At 34.3% G+C, this 16,900-nt stretch overlaps 1 long non-coding RNA gene across 1 annotated transcript; it reads left to right on the top strand.

Annotated features, from left to right (window-relative positions):
• The first annotated feature begins 4,934 nt into the window (after positions 1-4,934).
• On the top strand, positions 4,935-6,417 carry LOC122195318 (uncharacterized). The gene is made up of 2 exons (XR_008225448.1): positions 4,935-5,197; positions 5,999-6,417. It is a non-coding gene; the product is annotated as an uncharacterized LOC122195318 (long non-coding RNA).
• The last annotated feature ends 10,483 nt before the right edge of the window (positions 6,418-16,900 follow it).

Genomic DNA, 16,900 nt, shown 5'->3' with positions numbered 1-16,900 from the left:
GTGACAATGGGGGGGGGGGGGAGAAGGCATGTATTCATATTGAAAATGTTCATAATCATTAGTGGATGGTTTGTCATGAAAGTCAGAATACAGAAAGTAATCCTCATCAAATATGACATGTCGAGACATGATGATACAGTGAGACACGAGGTCAAGACATCGATAACCATAGTGATCGGTCGAGGGACCAAGATAGACTCAAGCAGATGATCGAGGAGAGAGCTTGTGAGTGACAGTACCTGAGAGATTTGGATAACATAGACACCCAAAAACACGAAGGTGATCATGAGAAGGAAAATGACCAAAAAGGAGCTTAAAAGCGGTTTTGTTCGTGATAGTGGAAGAGGGAAAAAGGTTTAGAGTGTGCACAGTTGTAAGAAGAGCCTCCACCCAAAATTTGGGAGGAAGATAGGCTTGGAAGAGAAGAGAACAAATAATGTTGTTAACAATACGAACTGTGCGTTTATCTTTTCCATTTTGTTGAGACGTATATGGGAAAAAAATTAATGCCTTTAGTAGCAAAAAAGGTAATATGGGATTGATTATTGAATTCACGACCATTATCACATTGAAAGAGTTTGACGTTGGATTGAAATTGATTTTGCACATAAGTGTGAAAATTAGTAAAAACATCAAACACTTTAGATTTTGCATGTAGAGGAAAAACCCACAAACATGAGTAAAATCATCCAAAAAAAGAACATAATATTTAAAACCACTCATACTAGAAATAAGAGCTACATGTCCGCAAATTAGAATGAATTAATTCAAACATGCTAGATGTCTTAGTAAGAGAAGTCGAGAACGGTAAACGACAATGCTTCCCAAGTTGACAAGCGTGACAGGTGGGAAACTTATCTGTAGTACTAGAAATAAATTTACGAGAATGTAAAAAATCCAACACATAAGAACCGGGATGATCAATTTGTCTGTGCTAGGTAAGGAGAGACACATCAACACCGGTAGTAGCCGAGAGAGGAGCTGGAGATGGGATAACAGGATAAAGATCATCCAAACTATCATATATTTGAGTTAATGTACATGTCTTAAGATCCTTCACAACGAAACCAAACGGGTCAAAGATGACAGAAACAAAGTTATCAGTAGTGAATTTACAGACATAGACAAGTTTTTGACAAGTTTATCTGAGACAAGTACATTATTCAAAGCTAAACAGTTGTGAGAACATGGAAAAAAGTTTGACCAATATGAGTGATAGGGAGTATAGCACCATTACCAAACATAATATATCTAAAGCTACAAGGTGTTAGAGAAAGAGATAGAGAGAGAATGTTACTTGAGTTAAAAGACATGTGAGAGGTAGCTCCAGATTCCATATAAGTATTGTTGTTGTGCGATGGATGAACAAACATAGCTTGAATAACAGATGCTAAGTCGGTGAACTATTGAGAGTTGTATTGAATGTGACCACCAAAAGAAAGTCCACCAGAGGGATGTTGCGAGGGCCCATGGAACTATTAAAGAGGCTGCTCGAAGTTATGATGCAAGGGCTGTTGAGTGGCATAACTGAGGCTTGAGGCTGCTGGCGCAATGCTAACTGCATAGTGCAGTTATGGTGAGAGTATTGGCTACAAACCAAGAGCCTGCATAGGCTGGAGCTGCGCAAGATGAAACTGCGAAGGCGGGTGGAGAAGCGACTGCTGAGAAGATGCAAAGGGCAGCAGACTCAGATGAAGCTGATGAGTGTGATACGGGTGCTGATGCGAGGGTGAGGTGCCAGCGGTGGTGTGTCCGAAGGCAACAGGAGGCTGTAGAGCGGGTGCATTGCCTAAAATTCTATCATAGTTAGCTTGTGGTTCCATGTTATTCCCATGAGAATTATTTTTGGAGTTGTTCCGGTTTTGATTTTTGTTCCATCTATTCTTTGATTTTGAGTTATTGGAGGAGGTAAAAAGAGCCGCACTTTGAGACATAGGCGAGTCAAATGTAGCATCGGAGGCCGCCTCTCGAGATTCATGCAATAAAGGCATGTGTTTGGCCTCGAGAAAAGATGGAAAAGGTTTCATTTTGGCAATGAAATCAACAATGCTATGATATGAGGGCGATATTTGACGTAAGATTTACATCACAAGCTCGATTTCAGTGATTATGGAGTCAACATCTTTGAGATCATCAAATAGGTTTTTGAGTGTCTGAATTTTTTTTGTGATGGAGCTTGAAACCTTCTTTGTGTTACAAAATTGATATTGTAACTGTAACGTATGGGACATTTTATTGTTGCGGAAAAAATCATCCAACTTGTCCCAAAGATCTATGGCGGTGCAATCATCACCGGAAATAATTTGGAGCAACCCGTGATCACATGTGCTATATAACCAAGATTTAATCCATGCGTCAATGGAATACCTTTCGTCATCATCCTCCCCAAAAGGAACCGATTTGCCAAAAATATGACCATAAGACAAAGTTCCTCTACACATATTAGAGAAAATTTGACGCTACAATTTGTATTTCGATCCATCAACATTCAATTTAAAACTAAATTGATTGTAAACATTAGTGTGAGTGTGTATACACGTCTCAATTTCGATGGGTTATTAGTAGAGGAGGAGGCAAGAATCAACATGAGAGTTTATACCTTAAGAACCAAGAAACCAATCGAGTGTAGAATCCAGAGCAGTGCAGTAAGAGAGGCTCAACAGAAGAGGGCAGATTGCGATTGCAACTGGGAAGGTTTATCGATGGCTGGGAGGAGACTAGAAGGAAGCAACAAAGATGATTTTGGGAAGACACACGTAATCAGGCAACGAAAACAAGAGCACATCAAGGTAGTCAACGACAAGAAAAAAAATTAATTCGTACGTGGTGGGTGGTTTTGGGTGAATAGCCCTAGCTTGATACCATGTCAATTAGGTGTAAAAGCCTCAATAATTGGAGGTTATGTATGCAGTGTGTATATATATATATATATATATATATATATATATATATATATATATATATATATATATATATATATATATATATATATATATATATATATATATAATAAAGTTACATTGGGTCCCTATACTATACAATATACTATAATCTAACAATAATGTTTCACAAAATAAAATCTATATTTTTTGATATGTTTTATGGATCTTAATGTTTGAATAATATGACTAAACTAGCATCCTGCATTAATCATGGGTGTGCTTATTTCTTAAAATACATGTATCTAATAGATAGTTACTTGATTATATTGTTGTATATTAGAGTAGACAAGCTATTAAACCGACAAATGACATTGAAAATCATATGTCGATGAGTTGCAAATAATAAAAATTTATTATTTGTCAAATTTCGTCCAGAAACCAGATCGATCATTCACGATTAGATCGGTTTATAAAAAGGATAGAAGGAAGATTGTCCTGTTGTCGGACGAAATTAAGAACTAAAAAGTGAAAGTTAAAACCAACATCGTAGTAGTTGACGTCGACATGTGTAAGACTGCACGGAAAAACTCGTGTCCTTAAATTGTTTTACGTTGTCTTAAAGCTATAAGTATCGGCATAAAACCAAAGATTTGATGTAGAATATCATTTGTTCCAACCGTCACTACAAACAAAAACATTTAGTGGTATAGAAAAAGTGTCAATAAAAACAAAAAACTGGCAGTGAAGTCCCCAAGGCAATTAGTGACACAAAAACAAAATGTCAATAAAAGCGTTAGTGAAACTTTTTGGTTGTTCCGTTGCAATCATAGTGGGTTATAGTGACAATTTTCTATTATGCTACTAAAAACTTATAGGTTTTACTAACATTATTTTTATGCTACGATTTAATTGTTAAAATAAATATTATTTTTATGTTTTTAATGATACTTTCTTAACACATAAGAAATTATATAAATAAATTAGGTTTAAAATTTTATTAATTTTACAGCTTGTATAAAATAATAAAAATAATAAGATAACTTTTTTAACCGACAAATCTAATCTATTCCTAAACTAACACCTAATTTCACCGATGTCTTAATAAGAAAATTAAGATAATAAATAGAAACACAATATCATTACGTCAATTCAAATTTGTCTAACAATAATAAAATTCTCAATATATTTATAATACAAACACCTTAAAAAAGTTTAATAAGTCTAAATTTTGTGCTAGTACTATATAACTAGATACTTGTTGGGGAATAAACTCGTAATTTGATTGAACTTGACTTTTTTATAATTGTTCTTTTTGTTTATCCAACCACCCGAAAAATTAGTTATCATATAACCATAATACATTATATTAGCAATATCACCAATAAAAATGACATAAAAAGCGTGGATCCTATACATAATATAAAAACAAGACATGCAAAATTACTAAAATGCATATCTTCCCTTTCTTAGCCCACTTTGTAACGAATTTTGACAACTTCTAAGACTGAAAGCATGATTGAATTATAGATATTTTGAAGCATATAATCAAGGCATATAATAATTGGTGTATACTAGTCAAAGTGTATAATAATTGGTTATGAAAAATTACCAACCACTATTTATTCGATCCTCCTCGTACCAAAAAAAAACTACTTGATTATCATCCCACAAAAAAACCTTAAATTAAAGGAATATCAACAACTAGGCCCGTAAAAAATAACTGAAACCCGAATTACCCGTCCGATTTGCTTTCAATTTAGGCATATTGGGTCGGGTAAATCGAGTATCGAGTATATATTTTTGGGTATTCGGATAACGCGATTTTTTATTAGATCGGTAATAGGGTGTATATATATATATATATATATATATATATATATATATATATATATATATATATATATATATATATATATATATATATATATATATATATATATATATATATATATATATAAAAGGTTTTGAGTATACCCAATATACCTGATTTATTTTAAAAATAAAGGGCCTCTTCTGTTTCTTCCATATAACCTTATGAAGAGAAAGAGACATTTCTAGATTCTCCATTGCGCATTAGTTAATATCCACATAGACATAATGTTACAGTAACATCATTCTCGATCATTCACGTCAAAGAAAACCCTCGTCTATTTCTTCCATCTAACCCTACAAAGAGAAAGAGGCATCTCTAGATTCTCCATTGCTCATTACTGCCATCATCAATCACTCATTCGTGGATTCATCGTCACCACTCATCGGTCATCAGCTCGTCACCAACACTCACCGGTTTAGACTTCAAATTAAGTGATTTTGTTGTAAATGATTTCGAAAATAGGGAATTCGCTTCTTGCTTTTTGGTTTCTTGTAAATGGTTTTATGTTTGTGAAACTATGCTTCTGTGATATATCTATGGCTTCCCAATTGAAAATGATACATAGGTTTTGGGTTTTAGCTTCTAATTACTATTTTGATTTTGCTTCTGAACAAACTCTTTGGTTCTACCCTTTGTGTGTGTGTGTTAATTCAATTAATGCTCAACTTGTAACTCATCATTCCACTTGCGTTCTTTAAAAACCAGAGTTTGATTCAAACTTTCCACATGTTCAAAATCTTCGTCTTTATCCCTTAAGTTATTGCGTATCTCTTCCACTTTATGGAGTTGTTCCTCCCCCCCCCCCCCCCCCCCCCCCCCGGAAATTTAACAATCACACATTATCTCAACTCAACAATGAAATATACTAACAAGATATTCCTTTGTTCATCAGAGGCCATTAGCACAAGAGGTGAAAAACTATAGTTTTGTATAATGTTTAGTGCTTATAGAGTTGAAAGCTTATAAAATGTCACACCTCTTCGATCTCTTTAGTGAGTTTTTTCTTTCTCAATTTCGTTACCCGTCAACCCGAGTTCATTCTACTGGTTTTCTAGACGACCTTGATTTTCTTTAATTCTTATCATTACAATAATAAATACAATAATAAAGACATATATAAAGTTAGCAATTGTTTTCCGTTTTTTGCAAAGTTGTGTTATCCATGTACTCCTATGCTTAGGTTTTTTTAGTTATTTTTCCCGTTTCTATTTTTTTCATGTTTTTAACTGTTTTCTGTTTGTAGATGTCAAAAACGAATGACTATATTGAAATGGAAGATGAGACGATTGAACTTGAATGTAACACTCAAAATCAGGAAGACCAGGAAAGGAAAGAAAATCCATAAGTCAAAGGAGTCAACTCGTCGAGTCCAAGGAGGAACTCGACTTGTCGGAGCGTGACCCGTGTCGCGGATCAAGTGACCGACTCGGCGAGTCTGGTCTGGATTGAAAAATCCTAATTTCCAGACTTGGTACCCTATTTAAGCATCATTTCAGGCCTCCACCCCAGCCTCCATCACTCCCTTTACCTACTCTCGAAACTGTAAGAATAAAAATGTTGTAATAAGTCGAAAGGTGTAGGTTGTCATACGAAGGGTTTCATGTCTTCGTATGTTATGTATTTATTTTACTAAGGAAATGTATTCAGTGCGCTTCACGCTTAGTCCTTAGTATATATTTTTTGTATGCTTTGTTCTCCTATAAATAGGAGTCTTTACTAGAGGAGTAGATAGAGTTTTTTTTTTTTTTTTTTTTTTTTTTTTTTTTTATTTATTTATTTATTTATTTATTTATAGATTTTGTCTAAGAATTCTCTGTAAACAAAAAGCATAATATTGAGCTGAAAACAGATTCTATTTACATCCTCGTGCAAATCTCTCTTACTTTCATTGATTCATACTCTGACTAATTTCATTCTCGAATTCACGATTCATCAATTGGTATCAGAGCAAGAATCATATATCTGATCTGATTTTCATTTTTTTCAAAGTTTTTAAATCAGTTGTCTAGTTTAAAAGTTTCCGCACTTTCGTGAAAAGTGAAAAATTGGTTTAGATCTCAGTCTGTGATTCGATTATGCTATTGAATCATTGAATCGAGTATTCTGCTAGTGATTTTGACTTGAATCATCTAGGTTGTTGATAAATTCTCAAAGTTTTCTTCAAATTCTCAAAGTTTTCTTCTGTTCATCAATGGCGTCATTCAATCTCAATTCAATGACTTCGTTCTCTCATTTGTTAGGCTCATCCACTAAAATTCCAATGTTGATTCCCGAATATTATGATCAATGAGCAGATCGTATGCAAGACTATCTCAATGGTCTGGATGAAGAACTATGGGATTGCATTTCTGATGATGTTAATCCTCCTTCTAATGTTCAACCTATCGGATCATCTTCATCAAATTCTGAAGTTGAAAATCAAACTACTCGTCTCAAGTAACTGGAGAAAAGATGTATGAGGGAGTTGCGTGGTGCTTTGCCTCATGTTGTGTACAATTACGTGAGATCGTGTACTATTGCAAAGGAGATCTGGAACAATTTGAAGGATAAATTCCAGGGAAGTGAGAATACTAAAATCACTTCAGTCAGACAATGTCTAGTGGAACTGAAAGACTTCAAGCAAAAAGATGTTGAAACCATAGAAGTTTACTATGATCGTCTTAATGAATTAATATATCGTTGTAACCGATATGGAATCACTCGTTCAGCCATGGAATACAATTTGATTTTTGTGATGGGTCTTCGTAAAGAATGGAATAGTGTAAGCATGATGGTTAAAACTCAACAGAGTTTTAATACATCAACTCTGAATGATGTTTATAATCAATTGAAGTCACATGAAAGTGAAGTGAATGAAATTGCTGAAGAGACAAAGGCAAGCTTGGGTGGTCCACTGGCATTGGTTTCGAAAATTTCTGAAAGGGAAACTAAAAGAGAGGGCTCTGACGAAGACGAAGGATTCATCATGAATTCTGATGATGAAGCTATTGTTTTTTATTCTAACAATCATGTGAAAAAGTTTTTTAAAAGGCCATTTAATTCGAAGGCAAAGTCATTGGAAACAAAAGGAAATGTTGGAAGTAAGAGTGCTGTGGATGAGAAGAAGAAGGAAGAGAAGAAAGATTCGAAGATTGCTGAAGGAAAAACTGAGAAAAAGTTGAAGGGAGATACTGGCTTGGATTGTCATTACTGCAATAGGATTAATCATTTGGCTAATGACTGCATGTTGAGGAAGAGAGAAGAGAAGAAGAATAAGACAAAAGATGAAGCATACTATATGGAAAAGTTGGAGGAGATACGTATAAAGACAAAGAATCTCTCATTGGTTGCTCATGGTGAACAAGAAGAGGATGGTACATATCAAATTTGGTCGTCTGGATCAGATGACGAAGAAATGTGAAACCCAACTCATGGAGCAATGTTTGCTAAGATGGAGGAAGAGTCAGATGAAGAGGATTGCGAAGTGCATTGGAGATGCTTCGTATCTAAAACAGTTGATAAGTCTCCAATGACCACAAAAGTACGTAATATTCTTGAATCTTTTAATATTCCATTACATGCATATAATTTTGAATTAGTTTCTTTTGATGATACGATTACTTATTTTGATTCAATCGTGGTATCTGCTAGCAATGAGGCTAAGAAGCTGCCTGATCAGTTGCTAGAGACAAAGAAGAAACTTGATGTAAAAATTGCTAAAATTGAATGTTTAGAACTTCAAATAACGAACATTATGGTAGATAGAGATAATCTAGCTAGGGACTCTAAAATGTTGTTAGCTCAAAGGAATATCTACTGTAATTCAGCAAAAGATTATATGGTAAATTGACAGAATTACACCATTCATGCGAAATCAGTAAAGAACAACATAGAAAATTGCTGCCATTTTTAGCTTTTGAGAGAGCTAAAGTAGATAATCTTTCGTATGATTGTGAAAAGGAAATTGCTGATTTTAACAAAGTTCCAAATGATAGATATAGATATGGAATTGTTGATGTTGATGAATGTGTTGATACAACTGATTTGGTTAACATTGTAAATGAAACTTTAACTAAGTCTGAACAAATTCAAATTTTGAAAAGAACTGAAAAATCAACATCTGATTCTCAATCAAATTTTGCTGATATTGAAGATAATTCTGACAATATTAGTGAAATTAGTGATCTTGAGGATGTTGATTGTTCTCAGTTGTCTATTATTAATGTGACATCATCATCTAAAGGGAAGGAAAAAGTTAAGGATTTGTTGGTTAATATTGACACTGATCAACCTTCAACTTCGAAAGTTTATGATATGAACTTTGTGGAAGTCAGAGATAGTCAAACAGATGATAGTGATGATGAACAAGAAAGAAAACATACGAAGAAAAAGGAAGTTTCAAAAGACAAAGAAATTCCTCGAGTGGTTGTGGATCAAGTGTATGGAGATACACAAAAATTTGAAAAAGTGTTAACTGAACAGGGTGCTCATTACTTAGAAACAAACACTGTTGTGTACCCAATGTTCAAGTGCACTGATGATGTTGTTTTTCCAAACCAAGTCTTCGTAACATCAGGCAATGATGAAAATGTAAAGCCTGAATTCAAAAAGCTTGTTGATGAAGACAACTTGAAAACAACAGATGAAGGTTTCTTCGCAAATCAGAGCATGACTGAAAATAACCTAACAAAAAATTCTTATATTTTACAAAGACAAAAAACAAAAAGAAGATGGGTTGAAAAGTCAACAGTCGTAAAAGAAGAAATCAAACAAGTTGAAAACTCTAAAATTGAAAAACAAGTAAATAAAATTGTTAAATTAGCAAATGAAGATGTTTTAAAATTAAATTCAAAGGAATTCAAAGAACAAATTGCCAAATTTTTAAAAGATAATAATGTTTCAAAAAGACAAGCAAGAAAGAAATTTTTTTGGCAAACAATTGAATCATAAAAGGAGTTAAAAGCAACTACAAAATCTTTTTCAGATAAGAAGTCAACAACCGTTTCAATTAGAAAGATGGGTCTTAATAATACAAACAAGTTAGTGTCTGAAAACAAGTCAACGACACAAGTTTTTCAATCAAAGTATGAAATGAATAATCAATCAAAATTTTCGAAAGTTTAAAAAACAACACACTTTCAAGGAACAATTTTCAGAAAAAGGATGAAAAACAATTTTCTTTAAATTCAAAAAGTCAACTTTTTCAAATACCTGTTAGCAGATCTTATAGAGAGTCATATCTTTCAAATCCTAAAGTCGATTTTATTCCTCAAAAGCCAAACTTTCCTAATCACATGAAGAAACAATCTTTGAAAGCTTCGTATGAAAAAGGCATTACTTTAAAAAGGAATATTGATCATTGGCTCGAAGGAAACGGAAAAATGTATCAATCGAGCAAATTCTCAAGTGAGCAGATACACGAAGCATATGAAAAGTATGTGAATACATCATTAAATGGGAGTTCATCCTCAAAGGATTCGAATATATCTATCAAAGCCTCAAAACCAGTCACAAAAGCAAAGACTGTTGTATCACAAACTCATAATGCGAAGGGTATGGTCAGTGAACATACGAAGCTGACAAATACTTATGTTTTAGTCCCTTTAAATGCAGAAGTAAACTTAATTAATAGTCTCAAAACTAGAGTTTGTGGCTGGGTTAAAAGTTCATCTTTTCATATAAAATCTAATTTTCAAGGACCCAAAAGCCTTGGGTACCTAAATTCTTTCATTAATCGTAGGTACTATGTGACGAGCAATATGACAACAAATGGTACATTGATAGTGGTTGCTCTCGTCACATGACTGGAAAGAAGGAAAATTTAAGATATTTTCGAAGCTTGGAAAATGCAGGAGTGGTTAAATTTGGGAACAACCAAAAGTGTAAGGTCAAAGGATATGGAAAGGTTACGAATGGGCAATTTACTCTGAATCGTGTTGCGTATGCGGAAGGCTTACAACACAACTTGATAAGTGTATCACAACTTGTTGTGGGCACTGCCAATCAAGTTCTTTTTAACGAAGAGGGAAGTATAATTTCGAAGGTTGACACCAAAGAAGTTTTACTCAAGTCAACGCGAAAAGGTGATATGTTTACATTGGATATCAATCCAATTGTAGGTAAACCAGTTGTATGTTTGCTTTCGAAAGTTGCTTCTGATATAAGCTGGTTATGGCATAGACGACTTTCTCACCTCAATTTTCGAAACATCAACAAACTCATCATTCAGGATTTGGTAAGAGGTTTACCCATTCTTAAATTTGATAATGATTCTTTGTGCGTAGCTTGCGAAGTCGGTAAACAAAATAAACAAGGTCATCCAATAATAATTGATTCAAAGATTGTTGAACCACTGGAACTTTTACATATTGATTTATGTGGTCCATCAATAGTCTCCACACTAAACAAGAAACGGTACATTCTAGTTATTGTTGATGATTTTTCAAGGTTTACGTGGGTGTATTTTCTCAGGTTAAAATCTGAAGTATCACAAATCTTGATTGACTTTATCAAGAAAATGGAAATCACCTTGAAAAAAATCTGTTCGTAAAATAAAGAGTGATCACGGAACTGAATTCAAGAATCAAGTTCTTGATTCATTTTTGGTGGAAAAAGGAATTTCGCATAATTTCTCATCTCCTTATACACCACAATAAAATGGTGTAGTTGAACGAAGAAATCGGTCATTATGCGAAGCTGCTAGAACAATGTTGGCATATACGAATCTTCCACAGTATCTTTGGGCTGAAGCAGTTTCTACTGCATGTTTTACTCAGAACCGATCATTCATACATCGTCGATTTAACATAACTCCATATGAGATTCTCAATAATCGAAAACCTAATGTAAAATTTTTCCATGTTTTTGGTTGTAGGTGCTTCATTATGAATCTCAAGGATCAACTTTCGAAGTTTCAGCCCAAAGCAGATGAAGGCATTTTTCTTGGATATTCACACAACTATGTTGCCTATCGTGTATTAAACAAGAGAACACAAAAAGTGGAAGAAACTTTCAATGTTACATTCGATGATTATCACATCAAACAAAATGCCCAAATATTCGCTAATCAACCAATATTACAAGAAACACAAGTTGAAATTGAATCTTTACACATGGATGATACTGATTATGATTTGATTTTTGATGTTTCAGATAATGCTATTAATGTTGAAATAAATGCCAACGATAATCATATTCCTGAAGTTTCGAAACTTTCTGATGACTCAACATCTATTCCTCAAGAAAATAATAAGAATTTACCTAATGATCAAGTAGAGGGGGAGCAATTGGATTCGAATACTTTGGTTGAGGGGGAGCATTCTGTTGAGGAGGAGCATATTGTTGAGGGGGATCCATTTGCAAATAATGAAAATCTTCATGATGTTGATGATGTTTGTTCTATTGTTGGATCTAAAAATGAAGAGATATACGAAGATGCACCTTTGGATTTTGATCCAGATTATCCTCCAATGGAGAAATGGACAAGACATCATCCGAAGATTCAAATCATTGGAAATCCACAAGACGATGTTTTGACAAGACCACAACTTCGTGCGAGGAATGAGGTATTAAATAACCATCAAGAGCTGCGTATGTTTAATGTTTTTATTTCTAAAATCGAACCAAATACATTCAAGGTTGCATTGGAACACTCTGATTGGGTTGTTGCTATGCAAGCTGAATTGTCGGAATTTGAAAGAAACAAGGTTTAGAGATTAATTCCTAAACCTAAAAATGTTTCAATTGTCGGATTAAAATGGATTTTTAAAAATAAATCCGACAAAGATGGAAATATTATTCGAAACAAAGCCAGGCTTGTTGTAAAAGGATATTCTCAACAAGAAGGAATAGATTACGAAGAAACATTTGCCCCTGTTGCAAGACTCGAGGCAGTTCGTATCTTTTTGGCTTATGCAGCTCACAAAGATTTTGATGTTTATCAAATGGATGTCAAATGTGCTTTCTTAAATGGCAAACTTGAAGAAACTATTTATATGGAACAACCCCCAGGTTTTATTAACGAAGAACATCCTGATCATGTTTATATTTTAGATAAGGCTGTTTATGGGTTAAAACAAGCACCAAGAGCATGGTATGCAACTTTAACTTCATTTTTGAAGCAATCTAAATTTAAACAAGGATCAGTTGACCCCACGTTATTTCGAAAGAAAGTTGGGAATCACCTAATGCTTATTCAAATTTATGTTGATGATATTATTTTGGCTTTACTGACCCTGCTTTGTCTAAAGAATTCGAAGACTTAATGAAGAGTAAATTCGAAATGAGCATGATGGGTAAGATAAACAATTCTCTTGGATTAAATATTTGTCAAAGCAGAGAAGGAATATACATCAATCAAGAAAAATATACGAAGAATCTGCTTGAAAAATTTGGGATGACAAATAGCACAAAGTTACGAGTTCCAATGGCATCAGGTGTCAAACTAACTCCTTCGTTAGATAAACCCTTTGTTGATCATACACTATACAGGAGCATGATTGGATCATTACTTTATTTAACAGCTAGTCGACCTGATATCATGTTTTCTGTTTGTAATTGTGCTAGGTATCAATCAAATCCGAGAGAACCACATCTCATTGCTGTAAATAATATATTTCGTTATCTTAAAGGCACAACTTCGTTAGGATTGTGGTATCCTTCGAAAACAGGATTCTTCATTCAAGCATATTCCGATTCCGATCTGGGAGGTTGTAATCTTGATCGAAAAAGTACAAGTGGTGGTTGTCAATTACTAGATGGAAAGTTGATTACCTGGCAATCAAAGAAACAAACATGTGTTTCAATTTCCACTGCTGAAGCTGAATATGTTGCAGCTGCTGCTTGTACATCACAGATAATTTGGTTTCAAAGTCAATTAAGAGATTATGAAATTAATATGAAAAAGATTTCATTATATTGTGATTCACAAAGTGCAATAAGAATTTTTCATAATCCTGTGCAACATTCGAAGACTAAACACATTGCTCTTCGTTATCATTTTATAAAAGATCATATGGAGGAAGGCAATATTGAAGTCCATTTTATGAAAATAACGGATCAGCTTGCTGATATTTTCACAAAAGCTTTGGATGAAAAATCTTTTGTTCGCATTTTGGAAGGATTGGGAATGATTAATGGAAACTCTCTTTTACACAAAAGTGAAGGATAATGGTTTTTTCAGAAATTGTTCAGAGGCGCTAAATACAATTCAAGGAAAATTCGTTCAACGTTCAACGGTTACTGTTCACGTTCAACTCCTCATACGCTTCGTATTCATACGTTTGTCACTTTAGAGAAGATTTAACGTTCAACGGTTACTGTTCATAGTCAACTCTTCGTACGCTTTGTATTCGTACGTTTGTCATTTGGGAGGACATACAAACTCTTCATGTGTTTGCACTCAATCCTCATAATTACACGAAGACTTCATTGTTTGCTTTTCTAGGGTCAGGTATATCACGTTCCTTCGCATCTTTAAACGTTAATCATTCAGAACTAGTTAAGATGTCCCTAGAAGCATGCTGTTGTATGTTGACTTAAGCCTCCAATGATTCTCTGTGTATAAAAGAAAGCCTTAATGAAATTTTCATACGAAGATTTCTTCCCAATCAGGCTTGTATTCACATTAATCTCCCGAGCTACCTGACTCTTCTCATGTGTGTTAAGAGTTTCCTGTTTTGTCCAAATATAACAGAGGTACACTTCGTTTCCTACACCAAATTTTTTTTTCAACAAAAATTCTATCTCACTCGAATACGAAGGGATATGTCCTGGAGGTCTTTGTTAAAACCAATCAAAACCTAGACATATCAAACTCTGTGTTTATGATTTAACATCATGAGACCGTGATTAAAGTGAAACACACAAATCTATCCACTTAAGGAATTGACGGGGAACTATGTTCCAGATTTTACGAAACTTTTGTTTCAGTACCTCTTTTCTAAACTCCAAATCATATTCATTTCTTATGCGTGGTCTTGATGAAACATTCGAACCTCAAGATGTTAGTCACCCAACAAGATCCAGTAATTTTTTTTCATGAATATGATTTCCTTGTGAGTTTACTTAGCAAATTCTTGTTACTTTAAAATTTTTCAATACCAAATTGTCCTACTTTTACGGAGATTGGACAGTTACTTTTTGATGCATGACTATTTCTACGGAGTAGGGGTTCGATTTTCAAGGTGCCATGTCAGCATTCATTAAATGCTATCCCGCTTTTAATTCAAATTAAAGGGTTACATATAAAAGGGGGTTCATCAGTCTTTTGTCACTTTACGCTTCTAAAAGAAAATTTCTAATTCTCTCTGCAAATTCAAACTATCAAAACCCTAACAATGGCGACTGCTAATGTTCAAGCTAATCTTTCACAAAATACTGAAGATCCAGGGTACTAACTATCAAGTTGAAGGTGACGTATCAAAGTATCCTAAGGAATTAAAGATGATGGTGACTGCCTTGAAAAGTTCAGTATTATCTACGACGATGTGCAACTCCTTTTCCGTACTAATCTCTTGGTTGTCTCAGGCTGGTTCAACTGCTTTTGTTGCTAAGGCGATTGATGAAATTGTGTTTAACCTCATCAATGATAAAAAGTTCAAACTCTCCAAGAAACTCTTTTGTCAAATTCTGGACATCCCCAATACTCCACCATATGAGGAATTTACTTATCCTCAAATTGTTCATATGTTCAATGAGATGGGACATCAGCCTCAGTTATCAAGAATTAGTGATTTCAAGAAGTCAAGTCTTCTTAGTATGTGGAATTTTTTGTTTGGTGTCTTCCTAAGATGCTTAACAGGAAGAACAGTGGGTCTTGATAAAGGACGAATGGAAGTATATGCCATGGTTTCAGGGCTATACTACGACTTACCGGTGGATTATGCTTTGCAATTATGTGCCGAATTCCAGAAAAGTGTTGCAAATATCGATGCAAAGCATGGAATTTCGTGTGAAAGATACCAGAGCTTGATCTTGCAATATTTTTACAACAAGGAGGGTATTTTGGTGTCTAATGATGATGAGAAGGCTACTTTTCATGTATATGCTATTCCGAAGGATGTGGTTGATGATGTGGATATATTTCCGAAGGTTGCAAGAATTCCTGATGCAATGCTGAAGAAGGTGGATCCTACTAATTCTGTGTTTTTGGAATACAAACAAACAATAGATACCACAGTTCCAACTGGTATTCTATTGGAAAAGGAGAAGAAGAAATCAAGGAGAGGAAAGAAAGATGAATCTGGTTCTTCTAAGAAACCAGTCAAGAAAACGAAGACCCAAAAATCTACTAAAAAGAAATCTGCAGTAGTTTATGAATCTATTTCACAAGATGTCGCGGTTGTTGTTAATACAACGGTTGATTCTCTTATAATTGAAGAAACTCAGGAGAAAGAAACTATCCCTTCGAAAACTGGAGTTTTTCGAAGAATTAAGGAGAAATCTAAAAATTCGCGAAAAGTTTCGCCTCATGTTGTTCGTAAATCACATGTCACACATCATGGGGTTATTATCAGGGAGGTTCCAGCGCCTGTTTCTCCATCTTCAAAGAAACGACAGGCTGAAAACATGGCAAATCATTTACAACAGAAGAAATCCAAGAAGTTACGAAAGTTGATTCTTGGAAATATTTCAACGGATGAAGAAGAAGTCATTCCTGACACTCCGGAAGCAACTTTGGTGGTTGACAATTCGAAGGCTGATGACACCATGATAGTTTTACCCGAAGTTTCAAATGTTGAATCATTTTATCAGGAGACACAAACTTCAGACATTAATGTAAACGTATCTAATACGGATACGAATGTCATTATGGGTTCAGATAATACGAAGCCTGATGGTTCTGAAAATGTGAAGACTGAGAGTCCAAAAAATGTGAAGGGGGATGATCAAGGTATTGTTATTCCAACTTCTAAAATCATTGTGCCGTTACCTCCAATTACCTCTACCACTGATTCACCTACTTTTGAAAACATCATCAATACCCCTTTTACTTCACTCTTTTCATCTCAATCCACTGATCCACCAAAATCAACCTCACCTATTGATGATACAATGGAAAATGAAACTGATACTGAAGGTTTTGGAGGAACCTTTAAAGCATTACAGTTTGATGACACAGAAGAAGAGTTTCCAGATCACATGTTGATGACCATGAAACAATTCA

Source organism: Lactuca sativa, chromosome 8, assembly GCF_002870075.4.
Source record: "Lactuca sativa cultivar Salinas chromosome 8, Lsat_Salinas_v11, whole genome shotgun sequence".
Classification (NCBI taxonomy): Eukaryota; Viridiplantae; Streptophyta; class Magnoliopsida; order Asterales; family Asteraceae; genus Lactuca; species Lactuca sativa.
Note: the sequence above shows the minus strand (reverse complement) of the source record. Positions and strands in the feature narration are given on the sequence as shown.